Consider the following 18,245-nt stretch of genomic DNA (forward strand, 5'->3'; position numbering starts at 1 on the left):
GTTACCACAAAAGACTCCTCGGGGGGTTCCCTGGGGACTTACCTGGTGCACAGTGGTTGGGAGTCCGCCTGCCGATGCAGGGGACACAGGTTCGTGCCCCGGTCCGGGAAGATCCCACATGCCGCGGAGCGGCTGAGACCGTGAGCCATGGCCGCTGAGCCTGTGCGTCTGGAGCCTGTGCTCCACAATGGGAGAGGTCACAGCAGTGAGAGGCCCACGTACCGCAAAAAAAAAAACACAAAAAAGCGAAAAAAAAAACCTCACTCATATATAACAAAGAAACAAATGTATACTTGGTCAAGTCACTGAGATTTCCTAGTTTATTTTTACTTTCAAGAGCTAGTGCAACTTACCTGATTTTTATGGAACTCTTCATTTTGTATTACCTGTGGTCACCTGAGAGGAACAGCTTATAGGATGCAGATTTCAATCTAGTTCCCAGAGTAAAGTCACATTTATAGTCAGGGCAATCCTTCAGTCAAATTGTAAATTAGATGAGGTCTGAGATTTATTTTTAGCAGTTACGTAGACTACTTTTTAAAAATCTCCTTCAACTTGATGTCCATCTTTAATCATCTAGAGAGTTCAGATGATACCCTCTGGCTATCCTCTTTTCATAGTAACCCATCTCACTGACGTTTCTTTACTGCTTAAGGAAATTCTCATTGATTTCTGCTTGTTGTGGGTAGAGTCTCACTCTAGACAGTAAGTACCCATGAAATGGGAAGAATGTTTCCTGTTCTGAGATGTCGACAACCACTCTGGGAAGACAGAAAGAACCTGAGGTTATCACCACTACCAAAATCAACAACCATAAATGCAAAACTAAAGGGAAGGGCTAGAAAGAGGAAGCATTGTTGGTCTTTACTCTGTGCTTGGTACAGCACAAGGTACTTATAATACATCTATGTTTTTGAAAATCCAGAGATAATGGAAAGGCTAGTGCTGATTATTTGAACACACATTATTTAATTTTTATAAAAACTTCAGAGGTAGAAAATATTATTGTTAAATTTTTACAGAAAAAGGACATGGAGTTCATTCAGTACTATTAAATAACTTTACCAAGTCATGATTGTGAAGAAATTTCTAAAATAATTTAATATAATACTATATTGCTAAAGAGAAAACATTGAAAGTATTCACTGGAGAGGGAACAAATGGGTTTCATATGTTCTTCCTTTAGAAAAGATAATACTCTGTGCATTCTGTACTGCTTTCCCATTTACACACGGCCTTCATATACATGATCTCATTTAATAATTGTAAACATCTTGAAGTCAATGATATCTTCATGGTATTGATGAGAAAGCTATGGCTTATAAATTTCACATCATACAGGTAGTGAGCCACACAGAAAGAGAAGCTAGGACCTTCTGATTATACATCCCATGCACATTCTCTTAGCCCACTCCGTGCTTAGTATGAATTGATGATTTTTTTGTATTAAGTACCAACACATTTGGGTTTTAGTCTTATCTCTCCCTCAATATTGTATAATTGAAAAAAAAAAAAAAGACAACTTTTCTGTACTGCAGTTTTGTTATCTCTAACAATCCCTTCCACCCCAGACATCTTTGTTTCTAATTCAAGCTTAGATACTAGGGACTGATAATGCCTCAAATAATCAGCTCTCTCTTCTATCACTTGCACTTAAACTTCATTTCCCTAATCCAAGTTGAATATTCATGTGGCAGTTTTAGACAGGGTAAATGAGGGAGCTATTTTGTTACTAGAGTTTGTTTGGGAGTCACTCATATCATATTCCCTCCCGCAGTAAAACCAGCTCGGCTTGTGGAATATAACACATAAAAGAAAGACTGTGTGTTGATTCCTATTTTATAAGATTTGAAAACTGTGGTGTTCTTTTTTAATGTGCCTATGATGCAACAACTCAGTGAGCAGAAGTAGCTGTCACCACTATGATCATTTATTAGCCTCCTTTCTTGGACAAGAAAGATGATGAGCTAATATGGGAACAGGAGGAAGTCTGCCAAGTCATTGCCCTGCACCTGGGGCTCAGCCTATCCCTAGTCTCCATAGAGTTTGCTCAGTAATAAACCTATACTGATTAATTACTTAGGCTGCCCATTGCTCCTCTCCTCCATGAGCAAAAGGCTAAAATAAAATGCTCTGAAATTCATGGTTCCCCAGACAGCAAACTAACAACCGTTTGCACTTAGATTTGTCTCTCAACTTTTATTTCGTTCACTGGATGCATTCTATGTCACGGGCAAAATGTTCTTTGGTAGGAATACACAGGTAAATAATATCTGACCTCTGAATGCCCTCATCTTGGTGAAAAGAAAAATGAAGAAATACATCGTTGTAGCACATTGAGGAAAGGATTAATGGAGTGTGAAGTGGTATGGGGTGTTTTCTTGTGGAAGTACAGAGGAAACACTAGCTGTAACTTTGTCTAATTTGAGGACACAAATGATAATGGGATGCATAAAAATGGGACAATAAGGATTGTAAATATGAGTTAGAGCTTATTGATTCAGCACATGTCACATGAGAACGTCCTTCTCTGAATGCCACTGGGATAGAACATTAGCTGTGCTGGGAGGCTGCACATCTCACGTCTTTCAGGTAAGTCTTTAGATGCAGGGCAGCTGACCAGCAACATCGGAGTCCTTAGGAGGCTTTTGTTCATGCATTCATTCATTTATTCACAGGCCTCTAGAATAAAATGGACCATATCACAAGCGCTAAAAAATATCCATAGTCATAATAAATCATATGTGTAATTTTTTTGTTAAGTTTTACTTATTTCCAATAAGAACCATAAGAAGCAGGATTGATGGAGAGAAAAGATAGATTTGACATCAGTGTGAGAGAAAGGAAACACTCATCATTTCACCCCCATTCCAAATTGAAGTGATGCTTCTTCCAGACTGTATTAGCCTGCTGAGGCAGAAGCTGGCTAAACAGTTCCATCTCTGATCTGCACACCCACTTTGTACATTAAGCTGGTGCTTTAACCAAGCCGTTGCCTCTGTTAGAAGAATTCAGCTCAGGTTGTGGCTGGTTCACCCTGCAGAGAGCCCATTTCTTCTGCTCAAATTGAACTCCGCTGTACTATTGCGGATCACTGCCTCTTAACGGTTCTCTCAGCTAATGCTATTCCCGAGCTCTGCCTTAACAGAGCTTTCACTCAAAGTCTTTTATCTGACAACCTTGTAGACTACAAAAAAAAAAAAAAAGAAGTTTTCAGTATACTTTAATGGTGTCATATCTCCCGCCCTTCTGAGCTCTCCGCCCTGGAATACATCCTCACCAGTCGGAGGGCTGTGGCTGTGGGCACACACTGCAAAGGGTTTCAGCAATCCCTTTTAAATGGAAGTTTAGGCGGGGGCTGCCTAGTGAGTCCTTCATTCCTACCAACATTTGGATGATCTTCTGTAATGCAATGCGTCCTAGCAAAGCCCTGCTGAAGGATCACAAGGCCATTCATCATTCTGCTGAGGGTCTCTGTGCCGGGTTCATGGCGGCAAGTCAGACGTGCCTAGAGCGGGTTGACACTTAACGTTGGCCTCACTCAAAGCAGAGCTCGGCGTCACTTGTAAAACAATCCAGCACCAGCTGTGCTCCCTCCTGAGCGCGTGCCTCTAGGGTTGCAGTGTCAGCGTGTAATAACTCCCGGATGACTGTTTCAAAGCCTGTCCCCGAGCTTCACTTTCCGGATGAGCACACGTTCATCTTCCTAGAAGGGCTCACATTCCTTTGGGCTTCAGCTCTGTAGGCTTGTTTGATGGGAGAACTGTGATGGGAGAAGAAATGAAGAGAACTCTCAGCGCCTTTAATCTGAACAGACGCCAAAACCCCTACAAACATGGCAGAGCTGGAATGTGCTCGTTTCCAACGGGAGAAGGCACCACGCTGCCAACTCTGCTCTCACATTCGCTGTGAGCATCCTTTATGTTTGAGGATCTGTTGGCACTACTGCTGATACGTTACTTAATATCAATACTTCACATGTGAAAGAGAGCAGGCTCTGCCTCTCAAACTGCAGAGGGTTCTTTTTTTTTTTTTTTTTTTTTTTTTTTTTGTAGGTGCTGCCATTTTAATGGCTGCTGCTACTATCTACAAGCACACCTGTATGCTTTTTACCCAGTCTGGCTTTTTAATCTCTTCCTTTAATGAGTAGAGACTTTCCAGAAAAGTTAGCTATAAGGGACATCTTATGTTCTCACTGGCTTCTGTTATATAACCAGGGATGTATTTGTACAAAATACAAAAAAATAACGTCTTTCAGAAAGAAGGAGTTAAGACCATGCCTGTCCTCTTGACCTTCTTGGCATTACAGCCTGCGGGCAGCAATATATGAGAAGGGAATTGGAGTCTAAAATACATATTTTGTCTTTTTTTCCCCACTTTATTCTTTTTGTTAGAACTTTCCTAACTCTGAATCTTTACTATGAAATTGGCTCTCCTCAACAGGGATTTCTATACCTGTGAAGTATAAGGTGTTGTTTTTTTTTTTTTTAACTTTAATACTGCTCACTTTAAACACAAGCTTAAATTTTCTTCTCACAATTTTTGGAATGCACAGTTTTGTTGTATTTGAGTTACTATATCTTTTACAATATCCAGAGTTTACTGAACTCAAGATTTCTTGTTTTTTATGCTTCATCATCTAAAAAGTAAATTTTGACGACATAGCTGGGTATATAGTGAGTCATCATGGCTTATAGTTACCAGCTATTTCTCATTAGGATCAAGTGTAATAAGATGTATAGTTCACACACTAGTTCACACACTAAGATGTAGTCCAAATAAACATGGCCTTGTTTGGCTTAAACTGGGAAGTCTCAAGCTGCTTGAGCCATAAGACATTTCTGATAAATAGAGAAAGCGATACTTTTAATGACCAATGATGCCGAGGACACTATTTTAGTGACCATCTCAACTTCATTTTCTTAAATCCCAAAGCATGTATACCTCTTTTCACGCTTATCTTGCAATCACTCAAAGAAGCCATTTGTGACGAAAGGCTCCACCATGGGACTTTATCAGTAACTGATGAAATATATAGATCTGTGCAGAAATTTCTAGGAAAGTGGGTATCTAGAGCTTTAGAAATAAAGGGTGAACTCTCTGAAGTAAAGTAACAAATATGTGGGTTAGGAAATAAAAGTTTCTCTCAGTAGTAAAACAGTCCTAACTAAAAGACATTATCATTCCACCATAGACAGTTTGTGGGTATGGAGCATAGCAGCACGAAAGCGAGACTTGGAGAAGAGGGTACAACCAGAGTGATGGAATTGGATATTCTAGAAAAGTCCAAATCAAAGATTACTTTGAATCACTGAATTTACTAATGAACAGTGATTGTATCAGCATAAAAACTGCATCCACTTGGATGTTTACATATGTTCATATTCCATTAAAAACTTGAGAAATGTATTACTACGCAATACATTGTATAAGACTCTGTGATCATTCAAAAGTGCCTAATTACAATTTTTTGTCATAAATGATTAAATTGAATTGTCCAAAGCTCAGGAGATAAAATTTGTTATGACTTTATTTTATAACTATGTTTAAACAAGACTTTATTTGGTTCTGTATTTTATATTACAAAAGCATCTGGTTACTGTAATTTAATAAGCAATTTAAGAAATTTACTTAAAAGAACCACTTGTATGACTCTTAATATAAACTTTAGGTTTTATTTCAAATGTATGTCAGCTAAAATATATGACCATTTCTACTTACATGTTCTGATAATTGATACTTGAACATAAGAATACTTTCCAGCATATGAAAAGGTAATTGTTGTAGCATACATGGCAATATAATAGATTTCAAATTTTATATTTCAGAATGATTGAGCATAACTAGTTATTGACTTATTTTTAAGTTTTACTTACTCCTTTTGTTAAATGAAATTTAAAATAATAAAATTTGAACTCCCTAATTTCAGACTTGAGAATAAAATGTTTTATAAATAGCCTGCACAGTCAAGTGTTAAAAAGAAAACTGATACTCAGCTTTTAGAAGTGGAAAGTTTACTGAGTGAAAAGAATCTTTTTGTCCTACCAAAATGTATTAATTATTCCAGAGTAAGGACACACCAAACTCCTCGATTTGCAATGATAAACATGCCAAATGCTGCCATTTGTCTTGAGTAATCTATATTAAAGTTAATGGGAACACAACATATGAAAACCAACATTTGTCATTTTATACAAATGTCTAGCAAATTTTCATTATACTGAATCATCATGCTGTTAGCTTACAGGATTTTCTTTTTCTTTCCAGTTTACTAGTCAGATAAATGAGGGAGGATTACCGCTACTGGAAATTTAACTGAGAATGATTTGGCTACCTGATATTACTGTATAACAGCCTGCAAGAAGTTAATACTCTTCTGAAACCCATAGTGGTGAGAAATTATACCTATAAATTCAGTATAAAAATTATACAAAAGGAATGAGTCTCTGATTATGAAGCTATGTGTAAATGTGCAATATAATTCAAACAGAGAAAACAAAGAAGCACATCCATTTAATAATAATCTCTGCTCTATCTTCAGGTGACTCACTATTCATATACATGGCATATGAAAATTAATTTTGAAAATTAAATAGAAATCTGAAATACACTTTTTCAATATGAATTGCCCCAGCATGATTATCACTATGGGGCATGAATCTATATCAGCTTTTACCAGAATGAGCAACTTTAGTTTTAGTTGAGGGCATTCTGCCAGGGGATCATCATCACCAAAACCATCACACCTTGAGAAGGGAATTTAAAATGGTAGACTGGTCATTACTTAATTTTTTTTCTAAAATAAATTAAATGTCACACTACCATACTACATGAAGGGTCAGGGTTAATTTCTGTGGCACAATTATATAATGTTTTTTCTCAACAACACCTAAAAAACTATGTCTCTAGATTCCACTTCAGACATATTGTGTTAGGGAATCAGGAGGTGGATCCCAAGGATTTATATTTTTAAAAGCACTATTAGACTATGGAAGGTTAGGTTGCCTTCCACAAATCTACATCTTTTTTTCTAGAGTTGCTGCTGTTTTTCATGTGAGATTTGGTTGTAGCTTCTCAGCTTCTGTGGCCTCCATGTCCTGCATGATCATAAGCCAAATGCTAGCTGAAGGAATCCCTGCCACGTGAGATCTTAGTGAAACTGCATATAAGTACACATCCAAGAGTCTGCAGAATTTTGAAGCCTTCAGAGGTGTTTACTAATCATCAGAAGTCTTATAGTCTCTGAGTCTTCCATTACCCTGGACCCATGTTTCTCAACGGTTGTCCCTGTGTCCTTAATGTAACAAGTCTTCCTCATATTCCACATCACCAGGCCACCTCAACCCCATCCAGCAGGGCACTCACACAAAGTGTATATGAATTCAGCTCTGTATGTCAAGAGGGTTGAGGACCCTGGGAATTGGCCACATTCAATGCAAGTCTACATCCACCTTGTATCTGCTTCCTTTCTCTCATCTCTCCTGTAACTGCTACCCAAATCTGTATGATACTCTTCTGTAGCTTTGGTACATTATAATATCACATCCTGAAAAGGAAGGAGATATTAAATTGTACCTTCTGAAACAACTAGTTTTCAAAATGTGGTTTCATGAGACATAATTCTTCCTGAGGAAACATGGTGCTAGCTATGAAGGTGATTTCATTTTCTTGTTGCTCTTTGCAAGTTAAAACACCAATACTAGGCTTTTTTTTTTGCTTAGAGTAAGCACACAATACTCATGAAAAATCAAGGATTGCTTAACAATTATGGGAAAAATGTAAAAGCTAAATCTTAATTGCCTGTATTCTTTCAGTATATATTATTACTATCATGAATGAAAACAATTTTAGTCTTTCTAGATAGAAACCGACTGTTTTCAAATGACTCCAGCCTCTGTTAATTCACTGAACAAGGGTTTCAGAGTACCTAGTATGTGGCTGGTATTATTTCAGACCTTGGAGATCTGGCAACAAAAATAAAGAGACACAAAAGTGGGGATGAAAGACAAAAAGTGAAATAACAAATTATATGTTATGTTTCATGGTAAAACGGGGGGAAAAAAAAGCTTAGAAGGTCATAGGATGGGATAAAATTAGAGGAGGGATGCAATTTTAAATAGGGTGGTCAGGAAGAGCCTCAATCAATGTGGATGAAGATAGAGAAAAATTCTCTACTCTTACCGCAGTGTTAGAAGCAACACAAGTCTGCTTCTGGGGGATGAGAAGATTGTGTAGACCCACCCCCTCCATCATGCAGGCAAATAGGAATCACTGAAAGCTGAGGATGAAAGACAAAGGACAAACCCATTTGATGTCTCAATACTGTCTTAATCAGAAGACAGCAGTATCCCACTACTAGAAGAATTTGAAGACTATGGTGTCCTGAAGGTAAAAATGTCAGCAAGAAAACCCAAACCCAGCTCAACTATTTACTAGATTGACACAAGGCTGAATGACAAAAGAAACCTGGATCTTTCCAGACTTAAATACTCTTGACTTCAGTGTCTACTGTTCATCCTACAATGCTGACTTTAATTATTTTTAATGTCAATGCAAAACGTAAGACTACCTGAACAGTCAATTGAATCAGACTCAGGGGTGTCTAGATTTTGGAACTATCAAACAGAAAAATGTAAAACAACATGGGGAATATAGCCAATATTTTGTAATAACTGTAAATGGAAAGTAACCTTTGAAAATTATATAAAAATTATTTTATAAACTATGATTAGGGAGGGACCTTGAAGATGGCGGAAGAGTAAGACGCGGAGATCACCTTCCTCCCCACAGATACGCCAGAAATACATTTACACGTGGAACAACTCCTACAAAACACCTACTGAAGGCTGGCAGAAGACCTTGGACCTCCCCAAAGGCAGGAAACTCCCCACGTACCTGGGTAGGGCAAAAGAAAAAAAGAAAAAACAGAGACAAAAGAATAGGGACAGCACCTGCACCAGTGGGAGGGAGCTGTGAAGGAGGAAAGTTTCCACACACTAAGAAACCCTTCGCGGGTGGAGACTGAGGGAGGCGGAGGGGGGAGCTTCGGCGCCGCGGAGGAGTACACAGCAACTGGGGTGCGGAGGGCAAAGCGGGGAGATTCCCGCACAGAGGATCGGTGCCGACCGGCACTCACCAGCCCGAGAGGCTTGTCTGCTCACCCGCTGGGGCGGGCGGGGCTGCGAGCTGAGGCTCGGGTTTTGGTCAGAGCACAGGGAGAGGACTGGGGTTGGCGGCTTGAACATAGCCTGAAGGGGTTAGTGCACCACGGCTAGCCAGGAGGGAGTCCGGGGAAAAGTCTGGAGCTCCCGAAGAGGCAAGAGACTTTTTCTTCCCTCTTTGTTTCCTGGTGCGCGAGGAGAGGGGTTTAAGAGCGCTGCTTAAAGGAACTCCAGAGACGGGCGCGAGCCGTGGCTAAAAGCGCGGACCCCGGAGACAGGTGCAAGCCGCGGCTAAAAGCGCAGACCCCAGAGACGGACGGGAGACGCTAAGACTGCTGCTGCCGCCACCAAGGGGCCTGTGTGCGAGCACAGGTCACTGTCCACACCCCTCTTCCGCGGAGCCTGTGGAGCCCGCCACTGCCAGGTTCCCGGGATCCAGGGACAACTTCCCCGGGAGAACGCACGGCGGACCTCAGGCTGGTGCAACGTCATGCTGGCCTCTGCCGCCGCAGGCCCACCCCGCACGCAGTGCCCCTCCCTCCCCCACGGCCTGAGTGTGCCAGAGCCCCCGAATCAGAGGCTCCTTTAACCCCATCCTGTCTGAGCAAAAAACAGACGCCCTCCAGCGACCTACATGCAAAAGCAGTGCCAAATCCAAAGCTGAGCCCCTGTGAGCTGTGAGAACAAAGAAGAGAAAGGGAAATCTCTCCCAGCAGCCTCAGAAACAGCAGATTAAAGCTCCACAATCAACTTGATGTACCCTGCATCTGTGGAATACACGAATAGACAACAAGTCATCCCAAATTGAGGAGGTGGGCTTCAAGAGCAAGATCTATGATTTTTTCCCCTTTTCCTCTTTTTGTGAATGTGTATGTATATGCTTCTGTGTGAGATCTTGTCTGTATAGTCTTGCTTCCACCATTTGTCCTAGGGTTCCATCCGTCCATGGTTTTATTATAAATTTTTTTCTTAATAATTAATTTTAATAACTTTATTATACTTTACCTTCTCTCTTTCTTTCTTTCTTTCTTTCTTTCTTTCTTTCTTTCTTTCTTTCTTTCTTTCTTTCTTTCTTTCTTTCCTTCCCTCCTTCCTTCCTTCCTTCCTTCCCTCCTTTAGACAACAAATCATCCCAAATTGAGGAGGTGGTCTCTGAGAGCAAGATTTATGATTTTTTTCCCTTTACCTCTTTTTGTGAGGGTGTATGTGTATGCTTCTGTGTAAGATTTTGTCTGTATAGCTTTGCTTCCAACATTTGTCCTAAGGTTCTATCCGTCCCTTTTTTTTTTCTAAATAATTATTTTTTAATTCAATAACTTTATTATACTTTATTTTATTTTACTGTATCTTCTTTCTTTCTGTCTTTTTTCCTTCCTTCCTTCCTTCCTTCCTTCCTCCCTCCCTCCCTCCCTCCTTTCTTTCCTTCTTGCCTTCTTTCCTTCTTTGCTTCTTTCTTTCTTCCTTCCTTCCTTCCCTCCTTTCTTTCTTTCTTTCTTTCTTCATACTTCTACTAATTCTCTCTACTTTTTCTCCCTTTTATTCTGAGCCGTGTGGATGAAAGGCTCTTGGTGTTCCAGCCAGGAGTCAGGGCTCTGCCTCTGAGGTAGGAGAGCCAACTTCAGGACACTGGTCAACAAGAGACCTCCCTGCTCCACATAACATCAAACGGCGAAAATCTCCCAGAGACCTCCATCTTAACACCAGCACCCAGCTTCACTCAACGACCAGCAAGCTACCGTGCTGGACAACCTATGCCAAACAACTAGCAAAACAGGAACACAACCCCACCCATTAGCAGAGAGGCTGCCTAAAATCATAATAAGGCCACAGACACCCCAAAACACACCACCAGACGTGGACCTGCCCACTAGAGGGACAAGATCCAGACACATCCACCACAACACAGGCACTAGTCCCATCCACCAGGAAGCCTACACAACCCACTGAACAAACCTTAGCCACTAGAGACAGACATCAAAAACAGCGGGAACTATGAACTTGCAGTCTGCAAAAAGGAGACCTCAAACACAGTAAGATAAGCAAAATGAGAAGAAAGAAAAACACACAGCAGATAAAGGAGCAAGATAAAAATGCACCAGACCTAACAAATGAAGAGGAAATAGGCAGTCTACCTGGAAAAGAATTCAGAATGATAGTAAGCATGATCCAAAATCTTGGAAATACAATGGACAAAATGCAAGAAACAGTTAACAAGGACCTAGAAGAAATAAAGATGAAACAAGCAACGATGAACAACACAATAAATGAAATTAAAAGTACTTTAGATGGGATCAATAGAAGAATAACTGAGGCAGAAGAACGGATAAGTGACCTGAAAGATAAAATAGTGGAAATAACTACTGCAGAGCAGAATAAAGAAAAAAAGAATGAAAAGAACTGAGGACAGTCTCAGAGACCTCTGGGACAACATTAAACGCACCAACATTCGAATTATAGGGGTTCCAGAAGAAGAAGAGAAAAAGAAAGGGACTGAGAAAATATTTGAAGAGATTATAGTTGAAAACTTCCCTAATATGGGAAAGGAAATAGTTAATGAAGTCCAGGAAGCACAGAGTCCCATACAGGATAAATCCAAGGAGAAATACGCCAAGACACATATTAATCAAACTGTCAAAAATTAAATACAAAGAAAGCATAGTAAAAGCAGCAAGGGGAAAACAACAAATAACACAAAAAGGAATCCCCAAAAGGTTACCAGCTGATCTCTCAGCAGAAACCCTACAAGCCAGAAGGGAGTGTCAGGACATGCTGAAAGTGATGAAGGAGAAAAACCTGCAGCCAAGACTACTCTACCCAGCAAGGATCTCATTCAGATTTGATGGAGAAATTAAAACTTTTACAGACAAGCAAAAGCTGAGAGAGTTCAGCACCACAAATCCAGCTTTACAACAAATGCTAAAGGAACTTCTGTAGACAAGAAACACAAGAGAATGAAAAGACCTATAATAACGAACCCAAAACAATTTAGATAATGTGAATAGGAACATACATATCGATAATTACCTTAAATGTAAGTGGACTAAATGCTCCCACCAAAAGACAGATTGGCTGAATGGATACAAAAACAAGACCCTTATATATGCTGTCTACAAGAGACGCACTTCAGACCTAGAGAAACATACTGACTGAAAGTACGGGGATGGAAAAAGATATTCCATGCAAATGGAAACCAAAAGAAAGCTGGAGTATCAATTCTCATATCAGACAAACTAGACTTTAAAATAAAGACTATTAGAAGAGACAAAGAAGGACACTACATAATGATCAAGGGATCGATCCAAGAAGAAGATATAACAATTGTAAATATTTACGCACCCAACATAGGAGCATCTCAATACATGCAAATACTAACATCCATAAAAGGGGAAATCGACAGTAACACATTCATAGTAGGGGACTTAAACACCCCACTTTCACCCATGGACAGATCATCCAAAATGAAAATAAATAAGGAAACACAAGCTTTAAATGATACATTAAACAAGATCAACTTAATTGATATTTATAGGACACTCCATCCAAAAACAACAGAATACACATTTTTCTCAAGTGCTCATGGAACATTCTCCAGGATAGATCATATCTTGGATCACAAATCAAGCCTTGGTAAATTTTAAAAAATTGAAGTTGTATCAAGTATCTTTTCTGATCACAATGCCATGAGACTAGATATCAATTACAGGGAAAGATCTGTAAAAAATACAAACACATGGAGGCTAAACAATACACTACTTAATGATAAAGTGATCACTGAAATAATCAAAGAGGAAATAAAAAAAAATACCTAGAAACAAATGACAATGGAGACACAACGACCAAAACCTATGGGGTGCAACAAAAGCAGTTGTAAGGGGGAAGTTTATAGCAATACAAGCCCACCTTAAGAAGCAGGAAACATCTCGAATAAACAACCTAACCTTGAACCTCAAGCAATTAGAGAAAGAAGAACAAAAAAACCCCAAAGCTAGAAGAAGGAAAGAAATCATAAAAATCAGATCAGAAATAAATGAAAAAGAAATGAAGGAAACAATAGCAAAGATCAATAAAACTAAAAGCTGGTTCTTTGAGAAGATAAACAAAATAGATAAACCACTAGCCAGACTCATCAAGAAAAAAAGGGAGAAGACACAAATCAATAGAATTAGAAATGAAAAAGGAGAAGTAACAACTGACACTGCAGAAATAAAAATGATCATGAGAGATTACTACAAGCAACTCTATGCCAATAAAATGGACAATCTGGAAGAAATGGACAAATTCTTAGAAATGCACAACTGCCAAGACTGAATCAGGAAGAAATAGAAAATATGAACAGACCAATCACAAGCACTGAAATTGAATGTGTGATTAAAAATCTTCCAACAAACAAAAGCCCAGAACTAGATGGCTTCACAGGCGAATTCTATCAAACATTTAGAGAGGAGCTAACATCTATCTTTCTCAAACTCTTCCAAAATATAGCAGAGGGAGGAACACCCCCAAATTCCTTCTATGAGGCCACCATCACCTTGACACCAAAACCAGACAAGGATGTCACAAAGAAAGAAAACTACAGGCCAATATCACTGATGAACATAGATGCAAAAATCCTCAACAAAATACTAGCAAACAGAATCCAACAGCACATTAAAAGGATAACAGACCATGATCAAGTGGGGTTTATTCCAGGAATGCAAGGATTCTTCAATAAATGCAAATCTATCAATGTGATAAACCATATTAACAAATTGAAGGAGAAAAACCATATGATCATCTCAATAGATGCAGAGAAAGCTTTTGACAAAATTCAACACCCATTTATGATAAAAACCCTGCAGAAAGTAGGCATAGAGGGAACTTTCCTCAACATAATAAAGACCATGTATGACAAGCCCACAGCCAACATCATCCTCAATGGTGAAAAACTGAAAGCATTTCCACTAAGATCAGGAAAAAGACAACACTCTCACCACTGTTATTCAACATAGTTTTGGAAGTTTTAGCCACAGCAATCAGAGAAGAAAAGGAAATAAAAGGAATCCAAATCAGAAAAGAAGAAGTAAAGCTGTCACTGTTTGCAGATGATATGATACTATACACAGAGAATCCTAAAGATGCTACCAGAAAACTATGAGAGCTAATCAATGAATTTGGTAAAGTAGCAAGATACAAAATTAATGCACAGAAATCTCTGGCATTCCTATATACTAATGATGAAAAATCTGAAATGGAAATCAAAAAACACTCCCATTTACCACTGCAACAAGAAGAATAAAATATCTAGGAATAAACCTACCTAAGGAGACAAAAGACCTGTATGCAGAAAATTATAAGACACTGAAGAAAGAAATTAAAGATGGTACAAATAGACGGAGAGATATACGATTTTCTTGGTTTGGAAGAATCAACATTATGAAAATGACTCTACTACCCAAAGCAATCTATGGATTCAATACAATCCCTATCAAACTACCACTGGCATTTTTCACAGAACTAGAAGAAAAAATTTTGCAATTTGTATGGAAACACAAAAGACCCCGAATAGCCGAAGCAATCTTGAGAATGAAAAAAGGAGCTGGAGGAATCAGCCTCCCTGACTTCAGACTATACTACAAAGCTACAGTAATCAAGACAGTATGGTACTGGCACAAAAACAGAAAGATAGATCAATGAAACAGGATAGAAAATCCAGAGATAAACCCACGCACAGATGGACACCTTATCTTTGATAAAGGTGGCAGGAATGTACAGTGGAGAAAGGACAGCCTCTTCAATAAGTGGTGCTGGGAAAGCTGGACTGATACATGTAAAAGTATGAGAATAGATCACTCCCTAACACCATACACAAAAATAAGCTCAAAATGGATTAAAAACCTAAATGTAAGGCCAGAAACTATCAAACTCTTAGAGGAAAACATAGGCAGAACACTCTATGACATAAATCACAGCAAGATCCTTTCTGTCCCACCTCCTAGAGTAATGGAAATAAAAACAAAAATAAACAAATGGGACCTGATGAAACTTCAAAGCTTTTGCACAGCAAAGGAACCCATAAACAAGATTAAAAGACAACCCTCAGAATGGGAGAAAATATTTGCAAATGAAACAACTGACAAAGGATTAATCTCCAAAATTTACAAGCAGCTCATGCAGCTCAATAACAAAAAAAACAAACAACCCAATCCAAAAATAGGCAGAAGACCTAAATAGACATTTCTCCAAAGAAGATATACAGACTGCCAACAAACACATGAAAGAATGCTCAACATCATTAATCATTAGAGAAATGCAAATCAAAACTACAATGAGATATCATCTCACACCAGTCAGAATGGCCATAATCAAAAAATCTAGAAACAATAAATGCTGGAGAGGGTGTGGAGAAAAGGGAACACTCTTACACTGCTGGTGGGAATGTGAATTGGTACAGCCACTATGGAGAACAGTATGGAGGTTCCTTAAAAAACTACAAATAGAACTACCATATGACCCAGCAATCCCACTACTGGGCATATACCCTGAGAAAACCAAAATTCAAAAATAGTCATGTACCAAAATGTTCATTGCAGCTCTATTTACAATAGCCTGGAGATGGAAACAACCTAAGTGCCCATCATCAGATGAATGGATAAAGAAGATATGGCACATATATACAATGGAATATTACTCAGCCATAAAAAGAAACGAAATTGAGCTATTTGTAATGAGGTGAATAGACCTAGAGCCTGTCATACAGAGTGAAGTAAGTCAGAAAGAAAAAGACAAATACCATATGCTAACACATATATATATGGAATCTAAGGAAAAAAAATGTCATGAAGAACCTAGGGGTAAGACAGGAATAAAGACACAGACCTACTGGAGTATGGACTTGAGGATATGGGGAGGGGGAAGGGTGAGCTGTGACAGGGCGAGAGAGAGTCATGGACATATACACACTAACAAACGTAAGTTAGATAGCTAGTGGGAAGCAGCCGCATGGCACAGGGATATCGGCTCGGTGCTTTTTGACCACCTGGAGGGGTGGGATAGGGAGGGTGGGAGGGAGGGTGATGCAAGAGGGAAGAGTTATGGGAACGTATGTGTATGTATAACTGATTCACTTTGTTATAAAGCAGAAACTAACACACCATTGTAAAGCAATTATACCCCAATAAGATGTTAAAAAAAAAAAAAACTATGATTATATGTTTAGAAATTAAATGGTATAGGTAGACAACATGCATGAAGATTTGGGGGGTTTCATTAGAAATGATGAAGCTATAAGAAACCCAAATGAAAATTCTAGAAACAAAAAAACTGTAAAGTAATGAAAAGTTCCTTCAGTGAGTTCAACAGCAGAAGAACAAATTGGTGGACATGGAGATCGGTCAGTAGAAATTGTTGAAAACTGAAAAATACATAGAAGAAAAAAAACAAGCAAACTAATATCACCACCACAATAAAAGACCAGCACATCCAAAAAATCCTATAACCTAACAGAAAGGAAAATATAAAACAGTTTAACAAGTGGATTATTCAAGCCCAAAAAAGAGAAAAGAGAGCAAGAGAAAAAGGTAGACATAGTATTGGATCAGAGAATGGTGAGAATTTAGCAAAAAATAATGAAGGGCACCAAACTACAGATTCAAGAAACTACAGATTCATCTTGCCTGTGTTATTCTAATAACAACCAGATGATTATCCCCCCAAATTATAATTTGATGTATTACAGTCAAGCTGTTGAAAATCAGAGATGAAAAATGTCTTTAAAGGCAACAGAAAAATAAAGAGAAAAGACATTTTACATACAAAAGAAGATAAGAATTACATCAGTTTCCTTGTCAGAAAGTACACAAGACTTAATAGTGTGATATCTTTAATGTATCAAAAGCAGGGAAAATCTGTCAACCCAGCAAATATATATATTTAAAATATGAAGGCCAAATAAAGACATTTTCAAACAACAAATCTGAGAGAATTCATATCCAGGATTCTTGTACCTCAAGAATTGTTAAACCAAATTCTTCTGAGAGAAGGACTGTGATAACAGACAAAAATTTGAATCTACACAAACAAATGGAGAGCTCTGGAAATGAAAAATAATTAGACTTTTTTTTTATTTTATTCACTCTTTTTTTTTTTTTGGTAGGTATATGGAAGATTTTTTATTCCTTTTTTTTCACTTTCTTTTTGCTGTCAAATGATCTACAATGAATCAGATTACTTTCATAATAATTAATATATCTTTAAATTATTTTTATTCAGTCTTAATGATAATTGGCTATTTAAAACAAAAATGGTAGCAATATATCATGTGGGGCTTATAACATATAAAAATAAAATGGATGACAACAACAGCACAAGTGTATGGAGGGAGGACTTAAAAAGTGTGATTCTAAGATGACGTGTGCTTCATTATATTTTCCCTTTACTACTTTTAAAATACACTTAATTTTGTAGGAAAAAAAGTGACTCTACTAGTTAAAATAATGGGCTGTAGTGAAGGAACTGAGAAACCCTTAAACCTTAGTGACTTTGTAACTTAGAGTTGAGTCTTTTCCGATGAGAATTGGGCAGCTCTTCAGGGTTGCTTGCTTTCATGCTATGACTCAGTGCCCCATGGGTTTCCTCTTATCTCACCCTGTGTCCAGAAAAGCAATTTTTCTTTTCCCTGTCTTCAAAAGTGATTAATAACAATTTAAGAATAAATGAAATAGCACATAACATTAAGGAAAAACATTTAGATATTTTCCATCCACTGCCTTCTGAAAGCGATGTTTTTCTTCATATTTATCCATAATATTCTAGGTTTGTTTCTTATACTTTTTGTTCTTAAAACACAGATATTCTTCACTTATATGTTTTTCTATCATAGACATCACAGATGATTGTGGTTGTGTTTGTGCATGCGTGTATCTTATAATTTTTATTTTCAAGGCCATGCCCATGAGAATGAGATATGGTCAACTGGTACCATGTATGTTTTCATTTATTTATTATTAATCAAAAGCTGAGCAGGCTTTACTGGTGTATACAGTATACATAGTGGAGCAATGTTATAGAAATTTCTAAGAAGTTAACTAACTGGGTTCACTACATTGG

Source organism: Pseudorca crassidens, chromosome 13, assembly GCF_039906515.1.
Source record: "Pseudorca crassidens isolate mPseCra1 chromosome 13, mPseCra1.hap1, whole genome shotgun sequence".
NCBI lineage: Eukaryota > Metazoa > Chordata > Mammalia > Artiodactyla > Delphinidae > Pseudorca > Pseudorca crassidens.